The sequence below is a fragment of the Sinocyclocheilus rhinocerous genome, unplaced genomic scaffold (assembly GCF_001515625.1).
Source record: "Sinocyclocheilus rhinocerous isolate Xijiao unplaced genomic scaffold, SAMN03320098_v1.1 scaffold2584, whole genome shotgun sequence".
NCBI lineage: Eukaryota > Metazoa > Chordata > Actinopteri > Cypriniformes > Cyprinidae > Sinocyclocheilus > Sinocyclocheilus rhinocerous.
In genome coordinates this window covers 395,890-415,183 of record NW_015652145.1, presented here as the reverse complement: position 1 = coordinate 415,183, position 19,294 = coordinate 395,890, and the positions used below count along the sequence as shown (strand labels likewise).

The 19,294-nt window shown below is 36.0% G+C and overlaps 1 long non-coding RNA gene across 1 annotated transcript; it reads right to left on the bottom strand.

Moving 5' to 3' along the window:
- Positions 1-16,450: 16,450 nt before the first annotated feature.
- Positions 16,451-17,729, bottom strand: LOC107713712 (uncharacterized). Its single transcript, XR_001636921.1, has 3 exons — positions 17,486-17,729; positions 16,810-17,016; positions 16,451-16,516 (listed from the first exon to the last, which is right to left on the bottom strand). It is a non-coding gene; the product is annotated as an uncharacterized LOC107713712 (long non-coding RNA).
- Positions 17,730-19,294: the final 1,565 nt, after the last annotated feature.

Genomic DNA, 19,294 nt, shown 5'->3' with positions numbered 1-19,294 from the left:
GGAGCTAATCTAATCATTTTAGCGTGACCATTCACATATTATAATCGCTCATTCTAATTGTTTAGTGCATTTTTGCACTAACCAAATCATATCACAGAGAAAACAGCCACTTCTTTTATGTCATCTCAAGCCTATGATGTCAAGCTTGAAACTATCCTAGTGGGATCATATATTTTATTGTAGCCTATAATAAAACTATTTGTAAAATATGCGTACATTTTCTTGTTTAACGTTATTTCATATTAGTAAATATGTATTTAATATGTCTAAATTCTTCACATCTGTCTTCGTCTGTTTGAAGAGGTCGACACTAGAGGGCGCTCGCGTCGCTGCTGTCACTGTAGGCTGCACGCACTTGTTTATTTAGTAAGAGACTGATTGTTGGCTGGTGTTCAGGGGCCCTTCAGCAGTATCACAAGCAGGCTTTTGTCTTCAACAGCACTTTTGCAATGTCACAGAAACATCTCCACTATTTCTTATCGCGTGCTGTTGAAATGACAGCACCATTTGCCTATCAAGTCATTAAAGGAAGGTAGTGACCTGATGTTTTGACCAGCACTGAAGAAAGACCCTTAATTGTCAGCCCTACTGTCAAGCAGCAGCGTGCACGTGTGCTTTCAAGGCATGTGAGTGTTTTTCAGTGTTGACAAAAAATGACTGGTAAACCATACCACAGTCAATACCTCAATACCTCTGCTGACCTACTAAAGCAGGGGTCACCAAACTCGGCCCTGGAGGGCCGGTGTCCTGCAGAGTTTATCTCCGACCCAAACACACCTGAACCAGCTAATCAAGGGCTTACTAGGCCATGTGTACACCAGAACCACATTCATCCGCGTAGAGTAGCAGAGCCGAAGAACAACCAAAACAATGTGTTTCCGCAGTTATATTTTTAACCGCTACAGGGCCAGAAGTTACATAGTGTAGTTTTAAATTCATAACAGCATAAGTATGATTTCTCAGCCAAGAAACAAACACTTTGTCAAATGTTATATTAATGTTAGCCCTTTTACTAAGTGGTAGATGAATTTATGTTAATGTTTTGCAGAGTTTGATTGGGCGCACATCCATTGACATCAGTAACAATAGATATGGGAAGAGTTTCTCCTTTTAAATGTTGATAAGTATATTATTTATGTTACTTCAGCTATGAACAATTATGTTTATTGTTATTATTTGCATTTAGCATTATTAGTCCCTGCTGTTCACGACCATATCAGAACAAATGTTATTCTTTTTTTATTTTTTTGCAACCCACTAGTTGAGAACCACTAATATACAATAGCACTCTACATAATGTAGAGTTGAATTGAATCCAAGTAAACTGAGTGAGTCTTTGATACTGAAATAAACCCCAATTTACCTCAATTCAGGCCTTCCCTGCTAACCTAAAGGCTAGAGGTAAAGCAGGCCCAGCACCAATTTAATTTCTTCTCCTGTGACTCTCTGGCCCTTTCTTTTTCACACAAATCTTTTCTCCCAAATCAGTTTTTCTCACACTTACTACCTTCCTTGTGCCTTTAACTGGGATTAGTGATTAACAGCAGGTCTGATACACAGTGTGTATAGAAAAGAATCACCCCCTTTAAAATAATCACAATTTGTTGTTTTGCAGCCTGAGATGAAGACGGACACAGTTTTTGTTTTATCCAGCTGTATTTATGGTGTCCCATACTTGGAATTTGTGCTCTGCATTTCACCCACCCAAGTGCACACACACAGTAGTGACAGACAAGTCAGGAGATGGATACAAAAAAAAAATTCAAAGGCTTTATCAATGCCTAGAAGCACAGTGAAGTCTATTATTAAGAAGTGGAAGGTCGGGACGTCACTCCAAACTGGATGAAAGAGCCAGAAAACTGGTCAGAGAGGCGACCAAGAGGCCTTCAGCAACTCTGAAGCGCCTCGTCAGAGCCCAGACTTAAACCCCATTGAAAATCTGTGGAAGACGAAGACTGCAGTCCACAAGCGTTGACCATCAAATTGAACTGACGTCAGAGCCCAGACTTAAACCCCATTGAAAATCTGTGGAATGACGAAGACTGCAGTCCACAAGCGTTCACCATCAAATTGAACTGATCTTGAGCAGTTCTGCAAAGAAGAGTGGGCAAATATTGCAAAGTCTAGATGTGCAAAGTTAGTAGAGACAGAGACAAATCCCAACAGACTAAAGGCTGTAATTAAAGCAAAAGGTGGTTCATCAAAATACTGACACAAGGGGGTGATCCTTTTTCCATCTCAGTGATTCTGTTTTTTTGTTTTTTTTTTCTGACATGTTGGTGTTATATCTTTCACTTGGATGTTATAAGTTGCACCGAGTAAATACAGCTGGATAAAACAAAAACTGTGTCTGTCTTCATTTCAAGCTGCAAAGCAACAAAATGTGATTTTTTTTTCTTTTTTTAAACGCACTGTGTATGTACTATGAATTTGCAGCATGTTTTAATAACTGGGTAATGTATTTAAATATAGATTTACATGCCTTACAAAGCCTTTCCTGTGAGGTCAAACCTCAGATTAATAAAGTGCTTTTATGTGGGTCATGGCAAAAAAAAAAAAAAAGAAGGATGGTTCTGTCCTTACAACAGATGGGGAGTTTCTGGATGAGGCTGTGAAGTCCTGAAAATGACTTTTCATCCTTGCAGAAATGCACTTAATCATTTTATGATGTTTTAGAGTACACATTGTCTATGGTGTATTAGAGCCACATTATCATTACACATGCATTCACAGGAACACTTCTGGCACTGATATTGTGGTTTATTGCACTTTAGACCATGCTAATTGTGGATCCACCATTAAAGTTTCTGTGGCACAGCATGACCGGCACAGTTTTCCTGATTTATGACTTCCGATCACACCTCAGTTTTCCTGTAACTTACTGAAGTAATCGACACACATATCCTTTGTGCTCAAGGAAACACTTCCAAAGAAATTGTGTGTGCAGACTTTTAATAGAATAAGAGCAAGTTAAATCACATTAAGAATACGGGATATAGACATGTGGCTGATGGTATTAAAGAACTCATCTGGGAACCAGGTGCACAAGTCTTGGCCTGGGCTTTGAATGCATTAACTCCTGCGCCACAGTTTGTTTTATTAACCTGCATTCCAACTAAATCTACATTTACAATGAGGAAACACACAATCAGTCTTACTGGAAATCACATGATCTGACCATAAAGGTGTAAGATGTAAGGAGGTGTTTGATCAGCTAAGGAGTGTGCTTACAGTTTGCTCATATTAAGGATGATAACTGTAACTATAACTATAAAGTTTTAATAATCATTCAAAAATCAAGACAGACATATTGTGAGCTATGAGGATGCTTATCGATGGTTTATGCTTTTGTTGAAGCCATCAAGCCTGCATGTCAACTACATAATATAGTGTGAATACTGAATAAAGCCTATATATGTCTGTGTGTGTGTGTGTGTGTGTGTGTGTGTACAGGTATATAAGGTTTATGAGGACACAAATGTGTATAATGACATGGGTACTACAACGTAAACATGGTTTATGAGGACACTTCCTGTGTCCCCGTAAAACAAAAGGCTTAAAAAACATACAAAACGGTGTTTTATGAAATTCAAAAATTGCCAGCAGTTTCCTGTGAGGGGTAGGTTTAGGTGTAGGGTTGGTGTAGGGCAATAGAAAATACAGTTTGTACAGTATAAAAACCATTACGCCTATGGAGAGTCCCCGTAAACCACAAATACAAGTGTGTGTGTGTGTGTGTGCACATTTTCCAGTAAACTAATCATATTCAATTTAAATATGTCATTCACAATGCTTCATGGGGCTGTAGTTCTTAAAGCATTAAGCATTAAAGGACACATTCCTGTACATTTGTTTTTCTGTCCAAATTTCAAATACTTTTTTGCTCGAAATCAAAGTTTGTAATATTGTCATTCACCTTATAGCTGGTTGGTTTGGTTTATGGCTTCTAAGTCTTTAACAAAGACATTTTTCAGAAGCCTATATGGGAAAAATACTTCCAGAACCTGATAAATCCACAATAATAACGACACAGAGGAACAATATTGTTGGAATCCATTTCAAGATGTTTTTTTTTTTTCCTGTTGATGAACAATAAAAACATTTGACAGCCAGACAGAATCCAAACAATTTTAAAGAGCTTGAGCTGAGCATATAAAGCGATAGACGACAAAACTGCAGCATGTACTTACAATAAACAATGTTATCGGCCATTAGTGTGAATGATAACAGTAAGCATTATATTTATCGGTTTTGGTGTGCACTGGCCTTTAGTCACTATTTTACATCAACAGTTAAATTAGGCAGAAATATAATGGGTAAGCCATTAATTACAGTGGAATTATTCAAAACCATTAAATGTGAAGATTTCTTGAGATTCAACAGAGGCAGAGAGCAGCGTCTTGAACTAATCCAAAGCTTTAAATGCATATGGAGCTGATGACAGTGTGTACGTGGCCCGTTTGGTTTGCCTTGATGAAGGAACGAGGCTTAAAGAGCTTCCAAAATATGTGCTAACCTTTTGTTATGGAAAAAATAGCAAGTCCTCACGAACCAGCATCCGCGTCTGCACGTAGCCCTGTCATGCAGCAGTTATTTACAATAGTGATTTACTGGAAACAAGCTTCCTGGCCTTTCTAAGTATTCCACTGCAGGATGCATACAAGACATCAGACATTCACTGTCTTTCCTTCCATATCTTTAGTATTCATGTTATTATTTGTTTAATATAAAATAAAGAATGAAATATATTATAACATATAAAATACATTATTTGTCTTCTTTAAATGAATAGATGTATAAAGTAGTCTTAGATATACAGCAGCAGAGTTCAAAAGATTTGAGACCACTAGTGAAAATGCTATTTTGCATTATTTTTACACAAACTTCTAAAATCTTTTTATTACAATGACACCATTTTTTATTTTTTTTTATCCAGAAACTTATAAAATAGAAAAAAATAAAATCAGATTTTTATGTGGTTGCACCCCAGAGTATATTGGATCGACGCCGCGATTAATTCTTAAATTTCGAGCTGAGTCTGCTTATGCAACTACGTTTTGTGCTTGTAAATGTTACGTATTAATACCTACGTATAAACATGAGACCAGGCTGGCTTATGTAACTGTGCCGATGGCACTTTCCACCCCCATCATCCACTTCTTTACATTAGTGTTTATATCAGCTCTCTGCTGAAGCAGGAACCACTACATGAATAAATATCCTGTCTGTACACATAAGAAAAGGAACGTGTTTAACTTTAAAAGCACCATGAACATTACAAATGCCTACAATGTCCTTGAATCCACAAAGATTCGAAGCTACTGAAATATTGTCTTATTAAAGAAATGCTAATATCTAAATATCATCTGGCGCTTGAGGCACAAGTTCTTTAATGGTTCATGAGCCATGCGCCCCCGCCCTCTCCCTTCCCATCTTTGATGTGGGCGGCTTGGTTTGCTTTGTCACGATTACTCTGTGGATATGAAAACAGGGGCTTACTTGAAATACATGTAGTTTTGGGCGTGGATGGTCTGTGACTGTCCTTTTCTGATGGTTTTGCTGAATCATGTCTGCAAACATTACCTTGAGTAACGTCCTAAATAGAAAAGGATAACTAGCAAAAAAAAATCTGTCAGAGGACAAAATCCGGTTCCATCCAGCTCTACAGTTCAGACGGACATTCCGTTATGTTTTATGTGGTTTAGTGTCTCCCTCCTACATCTTAGGGCATGATTTACTGGTGCAATATGTTATGTTTTTACTCTATATGACTCAGACATAAGTCATCTAAAAGGAGAACTGCCTTCATATTGTCATCAAATTCTGAAGAAAACGGTTCTTTCCCATGCAAAACCTTTCTTTTGAGCGGTTACCTGGGTGTCACTATTGCTGTAGTGGTCGTAAGCACATTAATATGCAGTTATTAGGGTCTTCTGGGTGCTTGCCAGAGTGTTGCTGTGCAGTTGCTCTGGTGTTTGTTAAGATGTTTACACATTAAGGTATCATTCTTGTAAATGTTGCTTGATGTTTGTTCACATTTTGAGACGTGTATAGAATGGAATTAAATCTGAAGTGTAACGTGATGTTGCAAGCCACATTTGAAACCCTGTCACTGACATGAGCACCACTGCTGGTGTGTTATCCACTGCACCATGGGTTTAAAAAAGTCTAAAGGGGCTGTTCACACAGAACGCGTTTCTGTGTCTAAAAACATGAGACACAGCACTCAGGAATTATTTTTTTTAAAAGCGCAGCGCAGAGTGCCTCCTCTGCCATGTTGCTGGCACAAAAAAACAAAAAAAAACAGTTGCCATTCCAACTTGCTACCGTAAACAAAATTGGAATGGAAAAATGTGTTGACTTTTGTGTTGATGATTACATTTTTAGCACTGTAATGTTAGCTAAATGAAATGAAATATTAGCAAATGCCACTTAGTGGACACTGTGGCAATATTATTCTTACTCTTCCTCTGTCTGCTATAGCTGAGTCAGAGGAGGATCCGAGCCCAAGGGTGATCCTGGAGCGGAGATTCAGAGCCAGTGCAGGTCTGCAGTGCAGAACAGTGTTGGCTGAAGTGCAGAATGGATCGCACACGTTACCGCTGATGCAGCAGCTTTCTCTCACCTGCAGATGCAGGCCTGCTGATGGAAGAGTTTACAGAGAGACAGACACATTCCTGGCAGCATTCACCCACTGCTGTCAGCACAGAGCCATCACAAACAGCTTCAATGCCACCGGCTCTATCGCTCAGAATATACTCTACCAACATACTGTTCAAAAGTTTGGGGTCAGAAATATAAAAAAAGAAATGAAAGCTCTTATTAAGCAAGGATGCATTAAATTGATCAGAAGTGATAGTACAGACATTTATAATGTTACAATATATATATATATATATATGTTTCAAATAAATGCTGTTCTTTTGAACTGTCTATGCGTCAAATAGTCCTGAAAAGATTTATTATGATTTTTCTGTTTTCAACATTGATAATGATAATAAATGTTTCTTGAGCATCACATTAGCATATTAGGATGATTTCTGAAGGATCATGTGACACTGAAGACTGGAGAAATTATGCTGAAAATTCAGCTTTGATCACAGGAATGAATAACATTTTAAAATAGATTAAACAGATTAACAGTTCATTTAAATTGTAATAATATTTCACAAAATTACTGTTTTTTTGTTGTTTTTTACCGTATTCAGGATAAATACATATTCAGGGGTTAAATAATCAAAAATCTAATCTTTAAATCATATGCCATTTAGCTCATATGCGTGAAGTATGTTTTTGGCCTAAAGCAGCTCATCTTCATCTCTGCACTCTACTGAGAAGCACGATTGCTTTCATCATGTTAAGAGGGATTATTGACCCTGCATTGACCTTCACCCTCTCTCTGTTTTTGAAACATGATCCCCTCTCTTCTCTAATCTCTCCATTCGGTCTGCCCCAAGTACCAAGAGCTCTGGACAGTTTAAAGCATCTTGTCACTTGTTATCATGCTACGATTAAAACTAGCACAGCCTTTTGATCTTTTGATTTAAACAGCCTGTGTCTTCTTGTTACAGTTTCCTCCTGTGGCTGCTAAACTTCATCTTGCGGTGAATAAAAGCTTCCTTCGGCTCCTTCCTCCTTCTGGCCGTGATCCCGGAGTAATGCTGAGTGTCCCCTTCGTCTTGGGCGGCAGAGACGGCTCAGCAGGTTTCATCTGGCCACCCTGAAACACATGGGAGGTAGAGACAATTAATAAGAGCCTCACATTTCTGTTTTCAGTGCCAAGAGATCAGCCGCAGTGCCCTGCTGCCAGCTGACCCACTGTTCCACATCCTCCACTTTTTGGAGTGATAAACACATCCTAAAGCCTTAATGTGATTGAGTTTCCTCTTCCAGAGGGGAAAAAGTCCTTCAACGTCTATGAGACACCTTTAATGAGCCCCAATCATTTTAATGGCATCGCTAATGGACTGCAGGCTTCGTTAAATTCAGGCAGTGCCATAATGCGAAATGAAATCCAGTGTAATATGAGTTAATAAGAACACATTTCTGATGTCTATCAAGATATGAGGTGAAAAGGTGTGGGGAAACACTGCTGTAAGTTTTGTTATATTGAATAGCATTAGCATAAAATGACCCTATGACTTGTTGGTGTGTTCAGATGTATTCAGGTTGATTCAGTCATACTATATAATATTGTGACTGGTTAAAATAAGATGTTAGACGTTCCCACATGAAGTACATTTGAGGTTATTTATACCTCCGATACTTCATGTGTAAAGCAGCTCTATTTAAATCTGCGGTGTGACAGTAATGACTGTGACAAACCTCTTCTGTTCAGTGCTTTCAGATCTTCAACACAGTCCAAAAATACAACACTGAGAGATCATTTGTAAATGTATTGTTAGTGTACATTTGAGAAGAGGGTGCACAATTAAGGAAATATCAGTGCTGATAGTGATGCTGTGTCAGGTTGGAAGCAAACAAACTGAGCAATATTTTGACAGCGATAGTGTTCTGTGCTTTTTGGGGAGGCTTAGCTTGTTGTTTTTGCGCAATATAAGGTGGGAGAGAGAAAGTATTTCAACAATCAAAAAAAAACATCACCTCTAACATTGGACAAAAATACAAGTACTGAATGTGGTCACACTTACAGTGTCTATGTTACAAATATAAATCTACAACAACAACAATGTACAAATACAAGCTGTTCCATTAAATCAGTAAATATTAAAGGATGATATTTGTAATAAGTATTTTATAAAATAACCTATTATGATTATTATTATGTATTTATGTATTTATAATAGTGCTGTCAAACGATTAATCGCGATTAATCGCATTCAAAATAAAAGTTTTTGTTTACGTAATATATGATTGTGTACTGTGTACATTTATTATGTATATATAAATACACACACATGCACATATATATTTAAGAGAAATGTGTTATGTTTATATACTAAATATATTTATATATAATATAAATTATATGAATATAAATATATACATGTAAATACAGGTAAATATTTTCAAAATATATACTGTATATGTGTATATTTATATACACATAATAAATACACACAGTACACACACATATATTATGTAAACAAAAACTTTTATTTTGGATGCGATTAATCGTGATTAATCGTTTGACAGCACTAATTTATAATAATTATTGCACAATAATAACAATTATTGCATAATAATAATAAAAATAATAATAAGTATTATTATTATTATTATTAGTCTTGCATGTTGACTGCATCACATGACTTTGTATTTTTGATTTGGATTTAAAATGTTTTAAATATTTTATAAAAATGCCTCCATTGCTTTTTTTCTAAGAAATAATCATTTAAAAATGTACAAACAATAAAAAAGATTATGCAAAACTATATTCAAGAAATTACAATTATTGTTCTTCAAAAAGAGCTGTACCCAATAAATTACCAGGTTCAGACAAAAAAAATACTATAATATAATGTTATGCCATTCAGGAATACCATCTGAAGTGAAGAGAAAAATCAGTTCTCGTGAACAGCATCTCCCAACAAGGTAAATAAATCAGACACTGTTGGTTTGTAGCCTTTATAATCTCTAAAGAAAACATCTTTGAAAGACTTCTTTGGAATCTGTCAGAGAAACCGGTCTGATCCAGTTTGCTGCTTCTTGACAGGAAGTGAGCAGGGCAGAGCCAGCCAGCTGTTTTGGAGGCAGCATGTTTTTTTCCTGGCGAGGTTAAAAGGAAGTGCCAGTGCTCAGGTGCTCTCAGCAGCTGGGCTGAATAGGCTGTCTGTTATTCATGTGCGCTGGCTCAGTCGTGCCTCTGAATCTATGATGAGTGCAAACAAGCCGGGGATGTTTTTATTCCCTCGCATTCAGCAGATTTGCTCGCCCTGGGGAAGACTAGGGAGGATCTCTCAACCCGGCACAGCTGACCCATATACCTGCAGCGGCTCCCTCGAGACCATCTGAGCCCTGTGTTCCTCAAGACACCCTCACAGGGCCTCACTGCTTTACAGCTGCCAACCATTTGGCCAAATATTTTCCTCACGTGTGGAGTGTATGCATGTGTAGCTACATATGGACTGTGGGAAAAAGCGGGGCCCGCAGAGGGAAAGAGAGAGGTGTGTTTGAGAGACAGAGATGGTGTGTTGTCTGCTGTTTAAGCAGGCCTGTTTGGTTTGGCTATGCTGGAATCTGTTTGATTGATTCTCCTCGGCTCGAAACGCTGCTGAGGATAAACCGCTCGTTGCCTGAGCTTCTTCATTTAATTTCCTATTAGCAGGGATATGCTTGCACAATTGATTCTTTTCAAGAAATATTTGTTGCTTAGATCTTTAATAGCCTCTGAAAATGCTTTCAGCACTAGAGGATCTAAGACAGCAGGCTCAAATGTTTTACATTTGAAATATGATTGGTTTTTGAGATCAACAAGGCTCCAAATCATCAGAATCAGAATCAGAAGGAGCTTTATTACCAAGTATGTTTACACACATAAGGAATTTGTCTTGGTGACAGGATATCATCATAGGGAGTGTATATATGCTCAGTCTGAAGAGCAGCACAGCTTCACAAGTGTACACCAATGTCACCTCACAGGAAGTGGGCAGGGAAATTTTATTTACCCATCAGTCATTGTGGCCCATCTGAAGTTATGAAAAGAGACAGAGTATTTCAACACTGAAAAATTATGCACATCGCAAAATATGTAAAAAATAAAAATAATAGTAAAAAAAGTAAATAATAAATTAATTCAATTTATTTCAATTAAATAAAGTTGAATTCAACTCAGAAATAGTTACTACTTACTAGACAGTTCAAAGTGCACCAAATGTGTCACTGTTACAATAGGAAGACAAATACATATTGTAAATTAACCACATCACATTTCTTTTTCATATTAAACAATCATTTATCATCAAAATTTAGGGCATATTATGCCGTTTATATTCATTTTAAATACATAACATGCACACAACCATACATGACTTGACTAAATTTGATCTAAAGGTTTATGTTTAAAAGTTTGAAATTAATTTTAGTGAAATAATAATGTAATCATGAATACATTTCTTTACGAAACTAAAATACTTTTTATTTAATAATAATAATAATAATAATTATTATTATTATTATTATTATTATTATTATTTAAGTATTAACAATGATCCTCAATTTTTTTACATTTATTTTAGAGAAATATAAAAATATACTTATGTATAAATTTCTTTACAAAATTGAAATTATTTTAATTGACTTTATGTTATGATTATTAATAACAATAAATAATAACATGATTATTGTTGTTATTACTTATTCTGCAACAATATTTTATTAATAATTATTTTAGTATTTTATCAACAAATAATTTGACTACATTGATTTATTTTTATTTATGTTTTGTTAAATTGATGATTTGGACTAGATAGTGAAGTAAAAAGCCATGAAAAAGTGCCCAGCATGCATGCAAACACCTCCATTACTGTTTAAATCACATGATGCACCTCATGAAACTGGAATCTAGACAAACAAGTTCAAATATTAGAGATGTTTTGATTTGTTATGATTCTAATACTTGCATTTGTGCTATTTTATAGCTTGATGACTTTACTATTCCACTGATCCATACATTATCCAAACCGTTTGTTTTACGTAAGGTTCACTTTACTATTCCAAAATGTTAAAAAATAGTCATATTTAAAAAAAGTTTGGTATGTCCAAACTTTTGACTGGTTGTGTATATTTTTGTACAAATACATCTGGGGCCTGTTTCATAAAACAAGTTTACCAAATAAGCCAGGTTTATTTCAGTTAGTCTGACTTATTGTCAGTTGATTTGGTTCAAAATAAGTCAGAATAACTGAAAAAAGCCTGGCTTATTTGGTAAACTTGTTTTATGAAACAGGATGTATAATATGTAATAATATTTACACACAAGTATATGATGTTGTCATACTGGAAGCCCATAATCTGTGTGACTCAAGTGTTATCTGTGGCGTCCCAAATGAAGAGAAATGCAAACGCAGCTTGTGATTCTCTGGTCAGGCAGTCGGTCCAGGCCAGGCTCAGTTAGTCCTGAGCTTATGTCTGAAAAGGATCTTGGAAATGATTTACGCAGAACACAGGTCACACAGATCTCAGAGTAATCACTCCACTATTGTGAGTAATTACCATGGACACATGATATAACCTTACGCTGACAGTCTCAGACTTCCACCAACCCTCTCAGCGTCTTGTCTCTTGCCTTTACAGTGCCTGCATGTGGCATGCTTTGAGTCTCGAGTTGTGCTACTTTTCAAAACAAACGGATCATTGTCAACAAGAATGTGGCCTGGAAGATAAAATTGTGCGGACTGAACCATCATGACTTCCCACGCAAGCCTCTCGTTGCTCTCTCAGATCGGTGACAGCATCAGATGACACATCAGAGGCGGAGGCGCGGGGTTTACTGGAGGCAAAACAAACACAATCCCACAAAGACCTCAGCCTGTGTGTTTGCTCTGAGCTGTGGCCGTGTCACCTATACGACTGAATAACTCTGGCCTGACATAACACGGCTTCGTAAGCTGCTTGCGTGACAAGGTGTCTATCGTGTGCAATACTGAAACTATCAGGTTAAGCAGAGGAACTCGGGATGAGTGTTGAGAACATATAAAGGCCTTCATTTTGTAAACATACAACTGCTTTTAAAGAGAGAATCACTTTTGTGATTGTACCTCTATAATGGATCTTTTTCACATTTCTAGGTCACTCCCACAGCCGCTATATTAACACCCTCACAGCAGCTAGTTTTTTTTTCTAGTTTGATGCAAAGGTAATATAATACAAAGTATAGCGTTATAAATGTAAAAAAAATGTTTTATATAAAACACTTTGCAGGATTTACGGTTGAAACGAGACATCACAGTCTGTGAAAAGGGTCTGTAAGTCTATAGAGGAAAGAAAACATCCAAAATAGACGTTTTAAGTGTTTATTAGACTTTATCTATTTGTATATATCTGTAAAAAATATTTTCTCAAAAAAAACATTTTTTCATGCACTGAGCCAGAAATCTCAAAATCAGTTGCATTTTACCGAACTTTACACTTTTATTCAAAATCAGTGTCATTATTTTTAACTAAAACTAAAGTTATTAAAAATCGTTTTTGGTCATTGAAATAAAACTGAAGAAAAATAGAATATGGATATTAGATGGAAAAACTTCAACTTAAAAACTTAAGCAGAAATTGGGAGTGTTGCCATGGCAACTAATTAAAAAAGGTTTAATTTGATGTACTAAAATCACTAAAACTAAACCTATATATAAGCTTATTCAAAATATTAATACATGCTGTAATAGTGTATAAATAATACTAAAATAACACTGATCAGAATCGATAAAAACACACAAATCGGGATTCTCTGAACACTTCTCTGCACTGATGTGCAGCTCTTCTCTTAGCTTTAAGCAGCTGTAAGAATTTTTTGTAATACTGAATAAAACACATCTCTACTAGCGAGCATATATCATTATAATAGGAGTCCTGAGCAATCACGCCTGCAGCTCTAGAGTCTGTAAACGGCAAAAACTGTCCAAAAGTTAGCCAATGAGAAACACTCTCTACCCGTCAGTCATGTTGGACTGTAGGTTTTTGCTTGAAATTAGCTGCTTGCCAAAACTACCTGAAATGACTTCACGCAGGTTTAGGCCATCAGGCAAGCGTGAAACAGAGGTTATCTGTTGAATGTAAGCTGCTGTTGACTTTCACCTGCATTCCTGCAGTGACTCACGCGCTGCGGTCTGAGCAGAGACGACGGCTGTCACACACTGCTGTGAAAGCTGCCCTTCACCCTGTCACACACGTGAGGAGCGCTTCACTAGCACTTCCATGGGGAATCCCGTCTCAAACATTACATCATTACTGACAGCCAGCAGTCCAGATATGGATGGAGGAGGTTCGAGAAGCGCTCAGCTGTGTGTGTTCAGGATTTGGCACAAAGGGACAAAATGTTAAGCTGCTGCACAGACACATACACTAAAATCACTAAAAATACACCCAAACTGTCCCGTATACATTCCTGCTTCTTCACAGAAATAGAGCACACTTTGGTGTCATATTACTATTACTATTTGGTGTCATTACTTTTCAGTTAGTGAGAACTGTTAGACGTGTTGATTACCTATTATATACATATATTAACCTAGCATGAAAACTAGCTACTTTTATATATATCAAATATCTGCTATCAAAAAAGGTGGGTTTTGCCCTGGCCCACCTCAGAAAGTTTGATCTTGTCAACTCATTTAAGGAATAAAATCAATCAACAATGCCATTCGTTTGATTCAGTAATGTATTCAGTTGATATAACATGAATTGTAGTAAAGATATTTTAAGAAGTTTAATTTATTCATTTAATTATGGGCCTGTTACTAAACTTAGAAAACATTTGACACAATTTAATTTAATTTGTAACAATTTATAACATAAATATTCTATTATAAAACATAATTTGGGCCCTTTCAACGGCACGCATAAAAATAATAATAATAATAAATAAGTTCTTACACAGACTTTGTTGCTTATTCATCTAGCTCAACCATTAGTAACCACGATCGTAATATTATTGAAAAATAATAATCAGAAATATAATTTGATCAATAACAATGCACCAACATTTGGTCCAAACTATTTAGTAACAGTTTAATTAGGTTATTTTGCAGGCCTCTTCATTCATTCATTCATTCATTCATTCATTCCTTTAAAGCACTTTTCAACTGCACCTGCAGACCAAAGTGCTGTACAATCAACATACAACTACATACAATACACAAACAAACACTCGAGTAAAAATAAAATAAAAAATGCAAACACTGACCATATATTTATGTATTTATTTGTTTATTTATTAATTTTATTCATTTACTTGTTATATATTTTGTTTATTTTATATTATTTAACATTATTAATGATATTTATTACTAATATTTCCATTCATTCATTCATCCAAATTCTGACTAACAAAAACTTGCAAATCAGGAAGAAGAAAAAAACAACTCAAATAATGAGGTTTATTGTTAAATTCTGAAGTTTAAGCACTTGCTGAAAAAGAAAAACAAACTTTATTCATCATTTCAAACTCAAACTTGTACCCTATTCATGGAAAGTGCCTTCTCTTGTATTGATGTGTATTGAAAGTGAAGGCAGCCCCAAACAGAGCGTCCACCTCTCTATGTTTCAGCAGTGCACAATTATTCTCCAGACTGCAGTGTACTTTGAGTTCACTGTGCAATCAGGGAACTCCAGCACCACACCCACAAATCCAAATAAAGTCTGAAAGCAGACTGTAACTAGCTTCACCTGGCCGTGACGACATCACGAGGCTGACGTGTCTTCCTAGAAAGATAAGGTCACCATGGCACATGTTTTCAAAACTGCACGGCTGGAGTTTCGGATGAAACCGCATCGCGCTGGGAGCAGCCAGGCATGGAGATGGTTTGTTTTCATACAGTCAGAAAAAATGTGCAAAATTTGTACCTTCAGGGGTACAATGGCTTGTCACTGGGGCAGTACCCTCAAGGGTACACCCGTTGTACCCTTTCACATGGTTACATATCTGTACCCTTGCAGTATGTACCTTTCAAAGGCAAATATGTACCTCTGCTGACTAAATTGTACCTTATAGTGCTATGGTACCATAATGTACCTTTAAAAAAGGTGCAAATTCGTCCTTTTAAGGGTACTGCCCCAGTGACAAGCCTTTTGTACCCTTTGATGGCAAATTTGTACTCCTTACAGCACATTAAAAAAGCCAGAATGCTGTTTATCACATTTATTAAACATTCAAAACCATTACATTCTCATTTTTCACAGGATGAATGTTATAAGCTCCATCACAATGTCATAACAGAATGCATATATTGCGCAATTTTACTTTTGGGAAAAAAAAAGTTAACTTTTTATACTCAAAATTGTAAACAGCAAGAATCAAAAAGCAATTTTTTTCCAACAGTACACATTTCATTAATTGTTACTTTTAAAAACGATTTGTATTTGTACAACTTTATACCCTTAAAACATTTAATCACAAACACACATTTCACCAAATACAGTACTACACATTTAATTTGAACTTTCTTAAACATTCTTAAGGATCACAAACAATTTATCATCAGCAGGGTACGCATCAAGGGCCTGAACGTCCATCTCTTACCCTGGTTTTATAACACTCCATTCAAAGTCATCTTTTACTGTGTATGCATGGAAGTGTGAATCATACGACACTGGTATTAAAAACTTCCCACACAGAAACCACACTATTGACATTTAAAATGTATTTAATTTGGAAAAATAGAGGAATGTGTACCGGGGTATTTCTGTTTTTCATTAAGCGCCATCTAAAGTCAGGGAGTGAATTTGCACGTTCACTCGGCTCATAGCCTGCGAAAATTGCTTGGGTATGAATAAAGCCATCCTTGAAGCGCTGGCTTAAACTGACAGTTGATGAATGCATTCGGTCAACTTAATCACACAACTGAAAATTGACAGAAAGAGAAAGTTAATCATTCACATTAACTAAAAATCAAATCAGACATTTTAATATTCTTTGTTGCCTCTTTCGTTGCCATTTCCCTTTAGTAATACCACTGTACAAATATTTCTAAGCTTGAATGCACATATATTTGTTCACCTGAAGGTTTAGAAAATTACAATGTTTTTACAAAAGTTATAACTGTGAATGATCATTTTAGCATACTGTTTGTTTATATCGATATTCAACATTTATTTTAAGCTGAGAACTGATTTAAAATCTGTGATATCACTGACCTCTGAGAGTGTTTTTAAGAAAGGGTATTTCTTAAGTATATCCTCCACAGTCATTCCATCTCTTATCTCCCTTCTTTGCCACGCAAACGTTCGCTGCATTCGGTCTTTGACCACCAAGGTGTCTGGTCGCACTTTGCTGTACTGGATATGCAGGACATTCACATGACCCTCAACAGAGGATGCATCCTCACCAATGACAGCAATCGCCTATTGGATCAAATCTAAAAGTCCATAATAATAATAATAAATGTTAAACCTCAAAACACATGATGTCATTCACCATTTCCTTACATTTTTATGATCACAAAGAGAGATATTCAATTTAAGGCTGCACAATGAATTCATTAAAAAAATAGTTATTATGCAAATGAGTAATTCCATGTCAAATCAACCAAATTTCAGAAACTTCCCTGGTTCAAATTTGTAATTTTGTTAATATTTTTAATATTTATTTTATTCGTCGTTCCAGCCCTACTTAACTGCATCATATATTATAAATATAAAAACTCCACATTTTAAATGTTTAGCACATCATATAAACGGAGTTTCTTTTGTGTGTGCTGCTGGGCCACCCTGCTTTCTAAGATATTGGCATCAGACATAAAAAAAAAATCAATATTGGTCAACCACTAAACATAGGACAAATATAATACACAATACTCAATGTTATACTTACATTTCTGTAGTCAAAGTTTGTTGATAGGATTCTGCTGGCACTGATTATAGTGTTGTTGTTCCCACCTCCTTCATCTTGTGTACAAATTTGTTAAACTTGGCCTGTTTTTTAAAGGAGCCTTGAAATAAATGTGAGATCATGTTCTCCGTGAGACCACACTCTACTGTTTCCCCATCCACCTCATTTTCTGAAAGTAAAAAAAAGAATGATCAGTGTGAGCTCGAGGTTTTAATAATTTTAACAATTATTTAAACAATACAGTCAATGTATTTTTAATGAGCATTCATCAGTATAAAAAAATTACTTCCATTTAGAAAAATACACAATAACTCTGTATGTATACACTCTCAGAAGAAGGTACAAAACTGTCACTGGTGCAGTACCTTAAGGTACAAAAGCTAAAAGGTACTAATATGTACACTAACAGAGAAATTTACTTTTTTTCTGAGAGTGTATGATAGAAGCAATATTATTTAAATTAGCAGCTCAAAGACTAGAAACTTATTTCACGAGTTTTAACCAGTTTTGATAAATAATGGTAAACAAATTTCACTCGACTTGCTGTCCTTGGAAGGGCTCAAAGCCGACGCACGCCTCGATGTCCGAGCTAAATCGCCTCAGTTGAGTTAGTTCGCTCGTGATGACTGACAGGACTAAATTATTAGAACACTCCTGGACTTATATTTAGAACGGTTTTTGTTTTTTTAAATCTGGACCAAATAAAACTAATATAAATCAACACGGATGATATTCGTAAATTATATAATTTCAGACGGACTAGGAGAGGCGTTAAAATAAAAGAGGCGTTCGCTTGCGTCCGGTGTGAACACGGGTAACAGTAAGAAAATAATGGGAAACTGAATTTATAAATCTGTGGTTCCACATTGAGACCCAGCTTTAGTTAAAATAAAAGCCGATTCACACAAAACGCGATGGGTTTGAACGGTTTCTATGGCCGTTTTACCGCTGTTTTGTCAGCGTCTCGAGCACTGTCTCGCGGTAGAGTAAGTTATAAGTTATGCGAAAAGTAACATTTTAATTTCTAGCTAAATAATAAAAACAATTGTTATAATAACAATAAGCTTAAAATGTAATAACAATGCGTTGGTTTTGTCGGGTCAGTGTTTTCGAGTTTCCCTCTAACGTTAGGCCTAGCTACAGACGCAATGTTAAAATGCACCGTGCGGGCTATAATCCCATTGGACGACACGAATTTAAAGAAGGCTGGCTGCGAAAATGCGTACTTGAACTTTGAAGCAAAGTAAAAGTACCCCATATAATGTTAAATAAACGTTAAATAGTTTCGTCTACATTGTGCTTTTGTTAAGAAAGATAAGTACATGTATTTGTTTAACTCTAAATGAATTACAATTACAATTAAAAATGCAGGCCTACTTTAATACATTTGCTTTATGTTTAAAAGTTATTATCTTGATGCGCTGAATAATCATTTAAATGTCATGCGTTTGTATACTGTTCAGAACTAGTCAGTAAAGATGTGGGCTCTTAAATATATTTGGTTATGTTGTGCATCTCTTCCAAATAACCAACAACTCATGAAAATTAATATCTTACTCTATGTTTAATCTATTTTGGGTGACCGTTTCATACACTTTGGCTTAATCCAAGTGATTGTACCTTTGTTTGGGGATTAAATGGTCCAAACATGGACCCTCTGACAGTTGGAAACATATTTGTACCTTTTTTACCCCTAAATGGTACATATGAGTACCCTAAGGTGTGACTATGACCCATTAAGGGTACAACTTCACCATTTGTACCCTAAGTGTTCACAAACGGACCCCAACC